Consider the following 16,564-nt stretch of genomic DNA (forward strand, 5'->3'; position numbering starts at 1 on the left):
GTTCTATTTGATGATTATTTAGAAATTTATTTATTATATATGAATAGAGCTGTATAATTGTATACCTATCTATCAAACATTGTATCTCATTAAATATCAAAAGTTAGCACAAAATGTTCCTTTCACGTTGATGATTTATTAGCATCAATCTAGTTTATTTTTTTATTATTATTATTTTTTTAATGAATCATATTGTCAGTAGCACATTCATCATAACATCGATTAATAAGTATATGTAATGTTCAATGATTAACGACTATTTCAAAATGAAAATTAAATTAAAAAAATAATTCTCAAACTGATGACTATACTAAAATTTGTATGAATTCAATATCACTCATCAAATTTTATTTTTAACTTTTTTTTGCTTTTTTAGGTCAGTATAAAATTAACAATGAAAATTAAATTTCGATTACCAGATTAAAAAAAAAGCATTGAATCACCAAGCCGATAAAATAAAAAAAAAAACCGATGATCTTTACAAAATAAAATATCTATAAAAAAACATTGTTATATTTTATGAAAAATTATTTATAATTCCTTTGACTTTTATAAATTTTGTTCATGTATGTAATTTTTAACAAATGAATTTCAGTGATTATATTTTAAGCACGTATATTCAATTAATTATTTAACCATTCACTGATGGTTTATATATATATATATATAATCTAGGTCATTTATCAATATTTTAAATGATCATAATGACGTGAAGAACTGACAATAATATCGACACTTTTGTAATAATATTTTGTCCAATTAAATATATGTCATTTATTTTGAGAATAATTTTAAATTTCAATAAATATTAATCAATTTTTATAATTGAAATAATCATTGACTGATTTAAAATACAATGTCATTATTATTATTTACTGTCATATTTCTATTATAATAAATTAAATACGAAATTACAATTGTTGACAATATTAAAAAAGTCATGACTATACAATATGATCATTTGCAATTTATATTTTATGTATTATTTTGAAAGCATCACAAAGACATGAATAATATTTCTATTCTTATTAATGTTTTTCGTCGTTATTTCTGTGAAATTATCACATATACATTTAAAGAAGAGTTGTAAATTAACAATGCAAGATTACTGTCGTAAACTTGTCATTATCACTCGTACTTATATGTCGTGGTACATAGACAGCTGTGACTGAGATCACCAACATATTCGTGAATGATGAATGGGTCATATAACTGTCGCAATACATGGCTCCCAATGAGACATCATATCTTGATTTATTGCATTAGTATATAGCTCTTGCATCATTATTTTAAATATATTTTTTTTAATATATCATTAATACTATGCTTAATGTTTTCATCGATTATAATAAAATTTATTTATTAAACAAATTACTTGAATATTTAACTATTAATAAATAATTTAAAAAATATATTTAAATTAATTTATTAATTTTTAAAATTTTCCGGAAATTGTTAGTTAATTTTAATTAATATTATCATGTTAAATTAAAAATAAGGCCAATATAATTCTATTATTTTTTTGTGTTAAAATGATCATAAATTTATTTTTTTTGATTAATTATTTTGGGTGACTAAATGAAAAAAAAACGAATATATCATCAGCTGATGATGACGTATGTTTTTTTTTTTTTATTTTTTTGTTATAAGATCATTTTCAAATACCTTCGTCATTGACGTATATGCCAAGTTGATTCGCATATCGCGTGCACATGGCCGTCTTTTCCTCAGCACTTTTTGCCTCGGGACATCATTTATCAACTGCCCCCTTTTATTTTTTTTCTGATATATTGTATCCCATAAACACTCGACGTGTCGTTGTCAGACAGAAAGACCAAAGGGGAAAATTAAGAGGCAAACAATATTGAGGCTTCCCCCTTGTAAGTATATACGCACACGTCAGACATTTTCTTAGCGCAAGGTAAATTAACGCCTTGTCATTAGCACGTACAAAAATACTTATACACACATAAATTTATATATGTTTGCTTATTTACGCCTTGAGCATTTTTTTTTTTTTTTTTTTTAAATATGTGTGATGTATTACTGGCAATATGTTTACTTTTATTCTTGAAGACTTACGTCTATCTTCGAAAAGTAGGTCTCATTAATAAAATGAATGACTCGTTTTATGTGTTCATGTACGTGAGTCAGTCAGAATTCAAAGATCATTAATCGTTGATCGCGATAACTTACAACGACATTTAGTTTAAACTCTGATCTGATGATCACGGTATTTTATTTTTTATTTTTTGAATGCCAATATATTTTATGTTGATTAAAGATAAAAATTATTATTGAACGAAAGTTTCCAATAATTTTAATGGTATTCAAAATATATGGGACTATTAAAAAAATGTTAAATAATAAAGGTAAAAATATGTATAGTGCAAAGTTGAAGCAGAAGCATTGTGCGTTGATAGATGTGTCAAATCCGGGGTTCATTGTTAGGTTTGAACGAGATAAATGGTACCAGCGTGAAGAAGCAAAACACGAAGCTTTGTTGTTCTGGGTTGTGCTCATCGAAGGTAATTTAGAATGATGAGCTCAACAGAGCCGACATCCGTTTCACATTTTCGCATCATCGTTCTATAGATGATGTTTCTTAATTCTATCATTATATTCGCTTCTCACTTTTTTTATTTATTTATTTATAATTTGATTATTGTTTTTTTCCTTTTCTTTTTAATTATAATTATATAATTTAATTATAATATATATATTGTCATTATTTGTATATCATTATAAACAAAAAATTTTGCAACAAAGTTAAAATACCATTTGCTAAATAAAATATATACTATTTGATAGAAAAATTTAAAACGCACATTACAATTTAACTATGAAGAGTTGTTACAGCTGGTTGAACTATTTGAATGACAAACACGTTTGCCATTAATAAATCAAGTATTGCTTCAGTGAACTGCTTAGTCCAGGAGACTAGCTATACATAACTAAAATAGAAGTGTACAACTCAGTATGGGGCATCCAAAAACCAAATATATATATACTTTTCTCGGTAAGGAAAAAACTTTTATATCAATTGATCCAACACAACCAACAATTGGTTGAAAAAATAAAAAATGAATAGAAGAAAAAAAAAGAAAAAAAACATCTTGATTTCTTTCGCCTTCTTTCATGAAGTGATTTGAACAAGAAAAAAAAAAAAAAATTGGATTTTCTTTGTGACTTAAGGTCAAGAAAATTATGTCAGAACATATAAGCAGTTCACTCGATAGCCTGTCAACTATTTGTGTTCAGTGTTTTTCAAAGCAATCTTTTTTTTTTTTTTATTTATTTTTCAACCCCCTGGTGTCTCAGTTCAAAGACGAATGAACATTAGACAAAAAGGAAAAAAAAAATAGAAAATAAAATAGCTTGATCGTAAATCTTGATTCTGTTTTTACATGCTTGACATCAAAGTCATATATTTTTCGGTATTATTAGAAGTAACTTGAATGCTTTGAATATTGGAATTTTCGTTAAACCACTAGTTAACCTTGTGTCTGTTAAATTTGTGTACGATTGTATGTTTTGAAAATGTGTTTCGTTTTTTTTTCTTTTTTATGTGTGTACCGACAAAGACTCATTGATGATTTTTTTTGAAAACGAATTAGGACAAATCAGTTTGCCCATCCCATTTACAGTTATTTATGTTCTAGTCCGTAATTTTATTTGAAAAATAAGTAGAAATGTAATTTTTAGACTCGTTTTAATGCCCATAAAATTAAACAGTTAATAATTATCACGCAGAGTATCATATTTTATTCATTTTTTAATTTAATATTTATGTTATATTTCAAATTAAAAATTAATTTTTCTTATCAACAATAGAACTGGTGAGAACTCAACTATCATCTCAATACGATTTATCAATTTATTATTACTAAAATTGGTCGTTTCATCGTTCACCAACAAAATTACAATGAACAAACGGTGTGTTCACAAAACTAAAGTTCTCTTTATGAAGTTAAAACAGATCGATGCTCTCATTTGGTTTAGTAATGACTACAATAAATTATTTTTAATAGTTATACCTCGACTATAAATATATTCAACGAGTTCTATTATATTTGCTTTTTACGCTACACATTGACATTTATACATTATCATTAATTTTTATGTTTTAAAAAAAGAATTCAAATATTTTATGTTGCCATATGAATTTAAAAATAAAAAAAATTAATTATTCATGTGAATATATATGTAATAGACACTATTTTTTCTACCCCTAATATATTGATGACTTATTAATATTATTTAAAAGTTACTGCATATTTATAGAAGAATTTTATTTAGATTTAAATCAATGAAAAGTTTACTATTTTAATTTCAATTTAAGTAATATGATTTTTTTTTTGAAAATTACACTATTAAGTTGTTTAAAAATGTTGAAAATTTCAGAGGACGATAGCACATTAACATCAACAATTAAGTTTATTTGGCAAAGTTACAATGTAACCATGAATTATTCACTTAATACGACCATTATCACATTTCCTTTTTCTCGTTACCGTTTTTTTTATCCTGATTTACTTGGCAACGACAATTTGTTACTAACAAATTTTTACTAATTGATAAAGTTTTTCCATTTTATTTTAACATTTTCTCAATAACATGTTTTATATTTCCAAAAAGTTATATAAGTATTTTTAGAAAAAAATAAAAAATGACCCTTATATAAGTTATATGAATGTATTTCAACACTACGTGTAAAAGGTCATGTTAAATTTTTAGACAAATTTAACGATCAACTAAGAGGGAGTGAAAATATAAAAAAGACTTTTTCTACGTCCTTGAATGTCTTGATGTATTAAAGAATATATGGCTGCTAGTCGTAGACGATGTCGGTTGGAACATCGTAAAACCAGCGAACGACCAACTAAACGAAACGACCCGGGGCTAGCACCGATGCACTCTTTGGCCAGTTGCCTTGAGTATTTCACCTCATCCTCTTTTTATTTTTTTTCTATATATTATTATATATATTTTTTCTTATTCTTCGACTGTAACAATATATAGCATTAACCAAGTCACCCAACGCACCCTCCGTTTATACGACTTACAAAATTACCCTCAAATTACACAGTTGTTACAAATGTGTGTACTTGCCTGAAGCAATACCTCACTCCATTTACAACCATTTTGAGAAAAGTACTTTTCCACCCGCTTTATACTCGAACCTCATATATTACATTTATTTACTGCCCATTTTTCGTAGAATAAAAAAAAAAAGAAACCATACACGTTCTATATAATACAAAGAGCATAAGAAATTGTTTTTCATTTTTTATTTTTTATTTAATGTTCATATTATATGAATGCACTTATGCAGAAAAAAAAAAGAAAAACAAAAAAAACTGTAGATGTGTTGAAAGAAGAAAAAGAAAAAAAAAAGCTCCTTTTTTTTTTTTTTTTTTGAAGAACAAAAATCACATACTTCGTCGTGCTAATTTCAGAGTATTCAAACAGCTAAAGAAATATTTTAAAACAAGAAATTTTAAGAAGCCCATATATGTTTTGTGACGATATAACTTTTATGAAATTCTCCCTTCTCGAAGAGACAAGGTGCCAGTGGGCCCTCCTTCATAATTGATCAAAATTACAGAGTGTTGACTGGGTAATAAAACAAATAAAAAAAAAAATAATTTTCGCATCATGATTATATGACAAAAATGCATCACAAAAGACGATGACAACGACTACAACGATTATCACAATGTAAAAAAAAATAAATAAATAATAACAAAATAAATAAAATAATAAAAAAAAAAAAAACATAACGTGCATTTGTGAACAAAGAAGCGGCAAATATATTGTGTGGTTTTTAGGATTGTCAAGAATTTACACACGAACTTTTTAACAAGAAATTTAAAGACCAAGAAATTTAAGTTATCTTTTGATGTTTGCACTGTTCATTCCATTCGCTTGTGCAACAACAAAATGCCGCCTTTTTGCCAAAATATAATCATGAATTTTTTATTCCATTTACAAAGTTATTTCATTCAAAAATCTACCCCTTTATTATTATTTATTTTTTTATATATTTAAATATATTTCTATTATTTTTTTTGGTTGTAACTATTACTAGATTATATATATTATATATTTCATTTATTTAGTTTTTTTTCGCGACTTTGTATTTTATTTTTTGGCTTATTTTACCAATAGTACGATAAAGGGAGAATACATTAGTGATTCGTGGCGGTCGGTGGGCGACGTAATGAATGTTTCCGGTGACAGCCGACAGTAGAGCAAAAGGGGGAGGAAGAGAGGGATGCCTCGCGACAAACAATGCGACCGCGTGTTCTCCCCATGAATCGGCAGCTTATATATTTGGCGAATCGACGCGGTTTAGTTCGGTAGTCGATGCGGTTCGCTTGATCGGACACCGCCAAAAAGATTTTGAAAGACCACCACTTACGACGCTGCTACCGAATCACAACGAATCATTTGGATTGCAAGAAAAAACAGTTAAAAAAAAATCAAGAGAGATCTCTTCTAAGGTTTTTTCTTTTTTAACTTTTTTGTTATTTTCATTATCAATTGATTTATTATATATATATATATGAAATAATAATGTTTTATTAAATTTATTTCTTTTGAATTTTATATATATATGCATATGCGCGTATTTTTAAAATATCTTTTGTTGATTAAGTATTTGGGACAATATTTAAACCGACAGTTTGATTTGGCATTTACTGTTTGATAACACTTGGAAAATTCTTGTTTGAATAACTGGAATCTGTATGGAATCACAAGATTCTTGTGTATATATAAAATATATATATATATCATGAATGTTAATACTGAACACACATAGATTTCCACTATCCAATTGTCAACAATGTGCTGAAATTCATTGGACTCCATTTCATCTATTTATCTTTGCCTCGCTTATGCAATCAGTGTTAGCTCACTCGTGTATAAACTTGTGATGGTTTAAATTTTCCGAGTAATTCTCGTTCACATCTCTATTGTCACATTAATTTGTACAAGCCATGTGTGAATCATTACTTGAATTGTTGAAATTATTCGTTAACTTTATCGATAAGTTATTCTCGCTCAACGTATAGAAAAATTATTGAAATACTCATATATACATGATAAATTCTTCAAAGTCTTTTCCAAATTCTTGAGTATACGTTAATATAAATTAATATATATATTATATTTTATACATATAATAAATTTATAATTCCAGTAATTGTTTGAATTTTTTATGTATAATACAATGATTAAACAAGTCGATTGAAGAAAATTGAATTCTCATTTGAACCAAGCATATAAATGTATTAAGCAAGAAATAAAAATTGTGGTTTTTCACGATTAAAGATGATATATAAATTTAATTTTTCATTAATATATCGTGTTAACAAGATCGATAAAGTATAATAATATAAAAAAAAAAAAATAATAAACATTATAAAAGTGCGATACGCAATGATAATCATTTAAATCTGTTTGTTGGGCGGAGTGTTGGTGAATTTTGTATATTAAATACATCACTGTCTCATATACTAATTTATTATTATCATTATGTTCATTACATATTTATTTATTTAATGCAGCATATATATAGATACGAATGTAGTTACTTTCTTCTTTCTTTTTTTTTTTTTGATGATACGACGCGTGAAAGAATTGTTGATCAAACGAGTCAGTTATCTTTACCACCGCCAAGCACAGTATGATACATGTATATAATTTTTTTTTTTAATTTATAATATACATATATATATTTACACCATGCATATATTTGGGATGATCAGAGTCCAGCAGCAAGCCATACATCAGACTTCTCGGCTTAAGTAAATAAGCGACACCCCCAGCATGAGGTCGTCGCCTCAGTTTTATAAACCGTGTGGCATTACAGTTGATGTTAACGTTTCATCTTGATATTGCAGTATTTGTAGGCGTTAAACTAACATACACTATCAACTTGCTGAGTGAAAAATTAATCTGGATATACACATACACACTATCACGAGTGACCGACTGCCACTGCATATAAAAACCAAAAAAGAAACAAACTGATTTCACAGTTAGTATAATAATAATAAGAAATAATAGTAAATCATCAAGAGAGTATATCTTTTAATGGTCGATATAAAATCTAATAGTTGATGTCATCATCATCATCATCATCAAGCACATTTATAAATAAGTGTGATTCGATCATGGAATAACGTCTTTATAAAGCCTTATGTTTTTTCTTTTCTTGGACTGCAGCAAGTATAAGTTATATTTTTCAAATAACATAATTATTGACATATACATTATTATATTCACCAAATATTTTTTGTTATTTTTATTCCATTTCATATACAAATAAAAGTATATTAAAAATCAAGTATCATAAGTTTTGCAGGACATACAATTTCATATTATTATTTATGAGCCCTAAAGACGTGTACTAAATTAATTCAAGCAGCTTATAATATGACAGCATATTCACTTTGAATATATATATATTTTACATATATACAATCGTTAAATAAATATTATTCAATATATAAGAATGAGGTGTGTGTTACACGTCTAATTCAATGATGAATATCAAAAAAAAAATATTTATATGTTTGTTCAATTTATATTAATAAAACATCAAAACTTGTGTGTATTTTTTTTTATGTTAATTATTTGATTATCATAATAAAAATAATATTATTAATGCTTTTTTTTTTTCTTCGTTTAACTTTATTATTATATGCACTATTTATTTATCAACTTTTTAAACTTTATTTTAATAGAAAAGAAAAAAAAAAATAAATGAATAATAAAAAATGATGATAATAGTAATAAAAGAATGATTTAAATTTATTCTTGATTATCTTTAATCCACCCCCAACCCCCCAAACCCCCTAGGCAGTTATGGCTGTCACTATCTCTTTTTTTTTTTTTTCTCTACGACACTGACTTCTCAGAAGCTTTTATAGGTTCTCATACCCACTCACAAGCAGTAAATTACATTTACGATTATTAATGGCTGTGGATTTATCACGAGGGCTGTGGAAGGATAGGTTAGGGGCAAAGAGAGAAAAAATAAAAAATAATATTATAGTATTATACCGACTCTATAACAATATATATGTGTGTATACCGGTGTCCCATATATGAAGTGTAGAGGATCATAATATATCTACATTAAATAAAAATATATCTGAGAAAATAAATTCTATTAACAGCGCAACGGAAGTTTTTAAGAATATTTACGGCTTAAACAAAATAAAAAAAATATAATATATTTATATTTGACGATTTAATGACATGTTTACGAAAAAATTCAACGCAATAAAATGCTGTCAAATTTATGATTTAATATCCAATTGCATATTATAACTATGATACAGTTCGATGAACAAATGCAAATAAAAAAAATTTATATATATTGCATGATTAAAAATAGTAATGGCGTATTTAATTTGTATGTATATATAAAATATATAAACTCAAGTGAGAATGTCGGTTTCTATAAGACATTAATCGGTCTTATCCGTAAGAACAAAATGTCAAGAGTGCCAGTTGATAATGCGTAGCAGATAAATCAAGACTGCTGAAATGATGACGGTGATAAATGTAAACACGCTTTTTGGAAATGTATATACATACATATTGTATGAGTATGTTTGTGTGACCAACAAATGTATATATATATGAATATTGTGTTCATGTGCAAAATAAAAAAATAAATAATAATGAAAGATAGTTTACTAAGATATACAAGCGGGGCCGCACGTTGTGGCCCAGCGGGTCATGACTGATGGCGATGTCATGAGATGTGGTATCACAATAATTCATGAGTCCCGCGTGGCCCTCAACTTAATCGTTGATTAATGAAACAACGACCTCGTCTTGATTATTTCATTTTTATATTTATTTTTTTTATTTTTTAAATATTTCATCTGTTTACTTTGAAGCAACTAAATATATAATTCACGTGTCCGTTTTCAGTAAAAACAAATTAATTATTTTTAAATTTTTTTTATATTTTTTTAAATTGAGATACTGCATTGTTTTAACCTCCTTGTAACCCTCTTAAAACAGTAAATAAATAATTTAAAATCTTTTAAAAAAAAAGCTCTCAAGTTTTAATCTACTAAATATCATAATTTAATTGGTTAAGCGATCGTAAAATTAAATTATTGATGAAAATAAAATATTGATACTATCTCAATTGGTTATTCAGGATAATAATTATATAATGAAATTATAATTTGATAATTAATTATATAGTAATGTTGTATTAACTGTATATATGTTTATACTGATAATAAGAAAGTTTATTCAATATATTTCCGAGTTATAAATTTATCTAAAGATTGAATTCAATTTGTACATACGTGATTGGTATAATTGATGAAGAAAAAACAGAAAAAAAAAAAACAGTTTACTTGACCTGCACCTCTTTATTATTTCATATACAACTCTTTTTTTTTTCATTTATTCATTTTTTTTTTTTTTTATTCAACCATTTAAGTGAACGAGAGAGAGTAAATGAAGGGGTTAAAACCTGGAAAGTACAGGGGAAATGCTGCGTGTTTGACGGTAATCACGCTCTGCGGGATAAAGTTATTCGAGAACATAAATAACCCAAGGCATATGTCTGAAAATAAGGCATTAATTTATGTTATTTATCGCCCATTAATGTTGCCAAAGAAGTTACATTGCTGGAAAATAATGCATCATTCTTTTTAGCTCAGTATACATACACACATATATATTTTCTGTTCTTCAACAAAACGAGCATATTTATAAAGCTGGAAGTCTTTCGTGATTTTGGAATGTTTCGAGTGATGCGTGGCTTACATATATAAATGAAGTATAAAAAGTTAAAAAGAAGTAAGTCAAGTGACTGCAGCAGAGATAAAAAATAAAAAAAAATAAAAAGAAGATGAATAAAAGAGAGAATACGTTGAAATTTACAATCAGCAACCACTGGTTGGTTAGGTGACGCTAATTGCACATTGTGAAGCCATTTTACAAGTGTTACCACAAAAGGTGAAGTTTGAAAAGAAGAAATTGTGAATCAGAGTTTTGTAGTGGTTGTTGGAGTTTGTTGTGGTCCGAGTACTGTGAAATTTATTATCAAACTGAAAAAGACAGAATAAGAAACAACTAGAGAAATATAAAAATAAAAAATAAACGAGAGTAGAAAAATAGCAGAGGGATTTAGTACATACAAAAGAAGTAAACTACTATCATTTTACCTTGTCTGTTATTTTTCTTTTTCATTTCACTTTTCTTTTTCAGCTGTGGCTCTGTTTTTTTTGTATATGTTTTTTTTTTTCAACCCTCAGACAAGTATACCCAATTCTCACCGTGCCAAAAAAAAAAAAAAAAAACCACCCACAAAAAAAGCTCTAAAAGAAAATGTTAGCCCCACTTTTATCATTGAGTGTACTAGTACAACTTTCGACTCAATGGGCAGGCCAATATTTCAAGACCCGAACGGAACCAAGATTGAGGTTACAAAGCAATGTTCGCCGCTGACCATGGTTGAGATAAATTTGTTCCGCAATTGAGACAGGCGTGACGCTGTAAATCTTTTTCTATTAGGGTATATGTTTCACCTTTTGACCCCTCTCAACTTTTCTTTTTTTCCCCATATTTCCACTGACTATTTTCACGCTTACGAATTTTTTTTTTTGCTACGCAAAGAAAATAAAATGACAAATGAAGATGGAAAAAAATTTGTACAAACATCAGCATTCTGTCGGTACATTTAACAAATTAACTTTCATTTCATTAGTTTTTACGACTTTTAAAAATGAAAAAAAAATTCTTTTGATAATGAAAAATGAGTTGAATAAAAAATTAACATTTAGTAAAAATAAATAACTATTGAATTAAAATAATTTTCAGTATCAACTAATGAGCTTTGAATTTAAAAAAAAATATATATACATATATATATATAAATTACAAAACATATATTTTAGAATAAATGAATAAAGTAAATATAAATGCTTCAGGTATTGAAAAGACCATATTCGACTTTACGAGCTAAGGACACCCTACTTCTCTCAACAGGATATACAACAAATTTATAACGCGGTTTTACAATTCTATTGTCTGCAAAACCAAACTGTGGCTCTAAAAATATAAGCAACAATGCAACTGAATACCAAATAAAAAAAAAAAAAGAAAGTCGGATATTTAGAGTGTTTAGACAAGCTGTCAGGCACATGACAATAGGGTGCACCGAAGAATATTGAGGGGAATTTTAACATTATGCTGACGGGCCGGAACGAAAATTTTAGAGTAGGGGGTATAAAACACGAGGGCACGGGTGTCTCTTTTTTATTTATGTTTTTTTCGTCATTGAATAGATCTCGAAAGCCAGGTACATGAAACGTCAAAACGAGACGGCAATTTAATCAAGACCCTTGAAAAATAAAAATAAAGTCATAAAAACATCAGCATCCTGTCAAATTTTTTTTATCATGGAAAATTGTGGAAAAATTTATAACAAATGTTACACTGGTGTACGTTGAATAGATTTTTTTTTTCGTTTTTTTTTTTTTTTTACTTTCCCCAAATGATATTTATAATCTTGTTCGACAATGATTTACTAGAATATGTCATACTTTAGCTACTGTTGTATAAATTTCAAATATATATTTTTAAAAAGTTACTCGAATTTTTTAGGTGTGACCGCTTTAACTGTTTATGGACTCAACAAACTTGATTACCTTCAATGAATGAATACCTTCTCATCAGTTCAAGTTTACCTTGAACGAATTGACTCAAATTGCATTAAATGTAATACTTTCATTTTGAAAATAGCCTCAGGATTAAAAAAAAAAAATAATATCAAATGAACAATTTTTTTAAATCATCATAGGTGCTATTAACACCATATAATGTTTTCAATAAATTATTGTTATTTTATTTTTCTTCTAACAATATACTAAGAAAATAAAAAAAGGCTGTCATTGTGTGAAGAGTAATAAATTTATTGTACAAAGCAGCTAGTAGACAATAGTAGGATTGATAGACAAAGATCTTGGCAACGACATTTAGGATTAATGGATGATGATATCCAACTTCGATCGACACCGTTAATACCGTTAATACTGCACAAGTCAATATCTATTGAGCTTTTGTGGTGAGATCATGAAGGTGTATTTCGAAAAGGTAATTAGTAGTGGCTAAAGCGGTTATGCCTGACAATAAATATATAGATATAGATAGATGAACAATGGAGATGAATTTTAGGGTTAAAGCTGTATGTGGTATGGTGATAAATATATATATTCTCTTGGTCGTACGATTTATTCTATATAGACAACATGACAAATGTGAATATGACGGGGTATGTCTCCGTATATAGTACGTATGTATGTCGGCAGATAGTTATATAGTCGAAAGAGAATGAGAATGAGTGAGTATGATAAATGAACATTTTGGATGTTGTAGCAGCGGCCATCGCTGAGTTCTGGTCTTTCCCTTCATTCTACTAAAGCCTCGCCACATGATGGATGATCGTTCATTTCCATGTCCCTAATTATTTCATACTTTACAATCAGAACGAAAATCAATCCGGCAAACCTGTCGCTGATAAATCACTGACCTGTCTACTATATACATATATACACAATTCACAAAGTAATAACATAATAACCTTCGATTATGATCAGAAATAAAAAAAATATATCTATATAAAACTATGAGGAAGATAAATAAATAAATAATGAAATACTTGGTATTTCTTTATTTCAAATGTTTATCTATCTTATTTATTTATTTATATTTTATTTTATATCAAATTTTATTTTATTTTTTTTTCAAATTACAAAGAATCCGATTTTCTTGGCTATTTGTTCCGCTTTTCATCAAGTATATGACTGAGGTAACCTTTTTATATAGTAAGATTTAGGTTTTGACACTTTAATGAGCATATATATACCTGGTGCGTTGGATGCTTTTGTATTATATACCAACGTTTGTGATTGAGTTTTACGATCGCCCTTTTGAAAGTTTTTTTTTTTATGAGAAAGACCGTGACTATCTGTACTATTACGTGTGTGGATTTTATCTAAATCCAACCCATCACACGGTATATACTTTATTAGATATGAGTTTTTGACTACGTTTTGATGTTGTATATACCTGTGGTAAATTTTATGAAGCTCAATATTTAAGGCCGTCAATTGTTAACAGCTTAAAAAAATTTAAGGTCTATCCACCTTTTCTAGTATGTATTCTTTTCATCTTTATTTCTTTTTTTTTTTTTTATTATCTAGCTTGACTCATTGAGGGAAAATAATTTTTAATAGTTTGAGTTTATTATTTTCGGTGCGTGGATACCTGAGCCCTTGGGCTTTAAAATCTAATGGGTCAAAATAATAATAAAAAATAATTTCAAGGTTACAAAAAAAAACAGTAAATGGCGCCAGGTTGATTTTTCCATTTAGTTATAGTTTTTGAATGATAGTGCCTAAAACTACACGTTCATTTCTCACTTCTTTTAAGAAGAACAACATAGGCGGTATCATCAAGCTCCGAAAGATCTTTGTACATTAGCCAAATGGTTCTAAAACACTGGGAAGTAGTAAAACAGAGGGAATGAAATAATAAAAAAATAAAAAAATCCCGCCAAGTAATTTGTATTGAAACGTGTGTGTTTATGTGTGTGTATGGGATAAAATGGGTTTTTTGAGACCAAAGTGTGCCGCCATACAAACAATCGTTCACCGACATGTCTAATTGACGCCAAGGGATCATCCGGAATCCCTCTAAAACATAATAAATAGATTCCGGAACTTAAAGACTGCACAGTATAAAAGAACAATAAACTATACATCGTTGTCATGGCCCCTCAAAAGAAAATAAAACACAGAGGCTATCATATTATCCGACATAATACCTATCTACGTATATTAACAAACTATCAAATTTTTTTTTTTCATATGGCGCCAAGTTTTTAATTGTTAATGATGCATCATGAAATGAAAAAAAAATTTCATCTCATATCAAATCTTATTTTCAATATTTATCTACATGATAAATCATTTAAAAAAAAAAATTAATGACTGTAATAAATTTATAATGGATTTCTCATCAACGTTAATGATGAGTCCGACTTAAGTCGATTGTGAAACAAATTTAAATACAACCCAGATAAAAATTAATGTCAACTTTTGACCTTTATTTTAATTTCAACTCTGAAAATAGAATCTAAACGAGTTTAAATGACTCAAAAATTTGACAAACTATTTGTGCAATACCTGCAGAAAATAAAAGAGTTTGGGCATCTGAAAATCGAAATAAAATAAATAGTAAAATTTTCAAACTCACCCTTACTGCAGTTGGTGATTTTAGCTTGGTGTCGTCGGCTTGTTCCATCTGCAACAATATTAAAAAAGAAAAAAAATTAATATAATTAAAATAAAAAATATACACTATATAAATATTACAGTAAATATTTTTACTAGCATAAAATTTTTGTATTTAATTTTTTTGTCAGTCATTTGAGGTATGGACTAAACACCATCGGCATCTCTTTGATGATATTTCTCATGTTTATTTGTCACACACATATTGGTCTTTTGATGACGTCATATAGTCAAAAACACAGCATGATATGCTTTCACCCTTTTGTATGGTCTTTATCCCCTCAACAATGTATGTGAAAATATACATAAATATACTAAATATATATGTATACATAAATAACAGTATATATTTATATATACGAATGTGAAGGGTTCATACACGAGAAAGTTTATGATCGTTGAATGTTGGCAATTTTATTTGTTTTTTTTTTATTATACATTTTATTTATTTATTATATATTTTTTTTTTGTTCGTATATAATGTCGCGTCGTCTGTCACGAGTCATTACAGTCGGAGTACGTATAGTTATGTGACATTTACGATAAGATAGTACGCACCTTTTGGGCTTTTTGCTTTATTATTATTTTTTTTTTTTTTCTATATATCTCCTCGCCATGAGTCATTAAGAATTTTATGGGCATGGACTCTCTTTTTGCTTTAGTCTGTGAATTGTCTGTGTAGGTATATATGCATATCTTTATATTTGTGATAAAATAAAAATAATAAAAAATGAATAATAATAAAAAAAAACAAAAAAAAGAAATGTTCAGATTTAACGATCAATATTATTTTTATTTTTGATGATGTTGATGGAGTTTGTTGAAGTTAAATTTTTTTCTTTCTTATTTTCTGATGGTTTCTTTTGCAATGCGCGGTAAAATTGACATATACTGCAGCTCTTAATATCGAAAAAAAAAAAAAAAAACGTTAGGGATTTGTACATTGCTTGTTTAGGGTCACTTGTTTGATGAGAGTTATATTTGAGTAGTATTTTATGTGTATGTGTGTTTTATGTACACATGAATGTCTGGGATTTTTTTGAGGATGCTATTGTTGCTGTGATTGACCCCACACACCACTCAACAGAAGTCAAAAACGCTAATGGAGAACGTACACAGATTGGGAGGACACTTAGCGATTGTTAGCGACCCCCTGACAACAGGCTACTTTATTTACGCCTACCATAATGCAAATAAACGCGCTGACTGTTACGCCCGTT

The 16,564-nt window shown here is 27.7% G+C and overlaps 1 long non-coding RNA gene across 1 annotated transcript in view; it reads right to left on the reverse strand.

Moving 5' to 3' along the window:
- The window catches only part of LOC122852411, a 147,927-nt gene that overhangs the window by 45,224 nt on the left and 86,139 nt on the right, over positions 1–16,564 (reverse strand). Inside the window, exon 7 of the long non-coding RNA XR_006373815.1 lies at positions 15,307–15,354. This is a non-coding gene — a long non-coding RNA (uncharacterized LOC122852411). The remainder of the gene's footprint in view (positions 1–15,306; positions 15,355–16,564) is intronic.

Source organism: Aphidius gifuensis, linkage group LG3, assembly GCF_014905175.1.
Source record: "Aphidius gifuensis isolate YNYX2018 linkage group LG3, ASM1490517v1, whole genome shotgun sequence".
Lineage (NCBI taxonomy): Eukaryota > Metazoa > Arthropoda > Insecta > Hymenoptera > Braconidae > Aphidius > Aphidius gifuensis.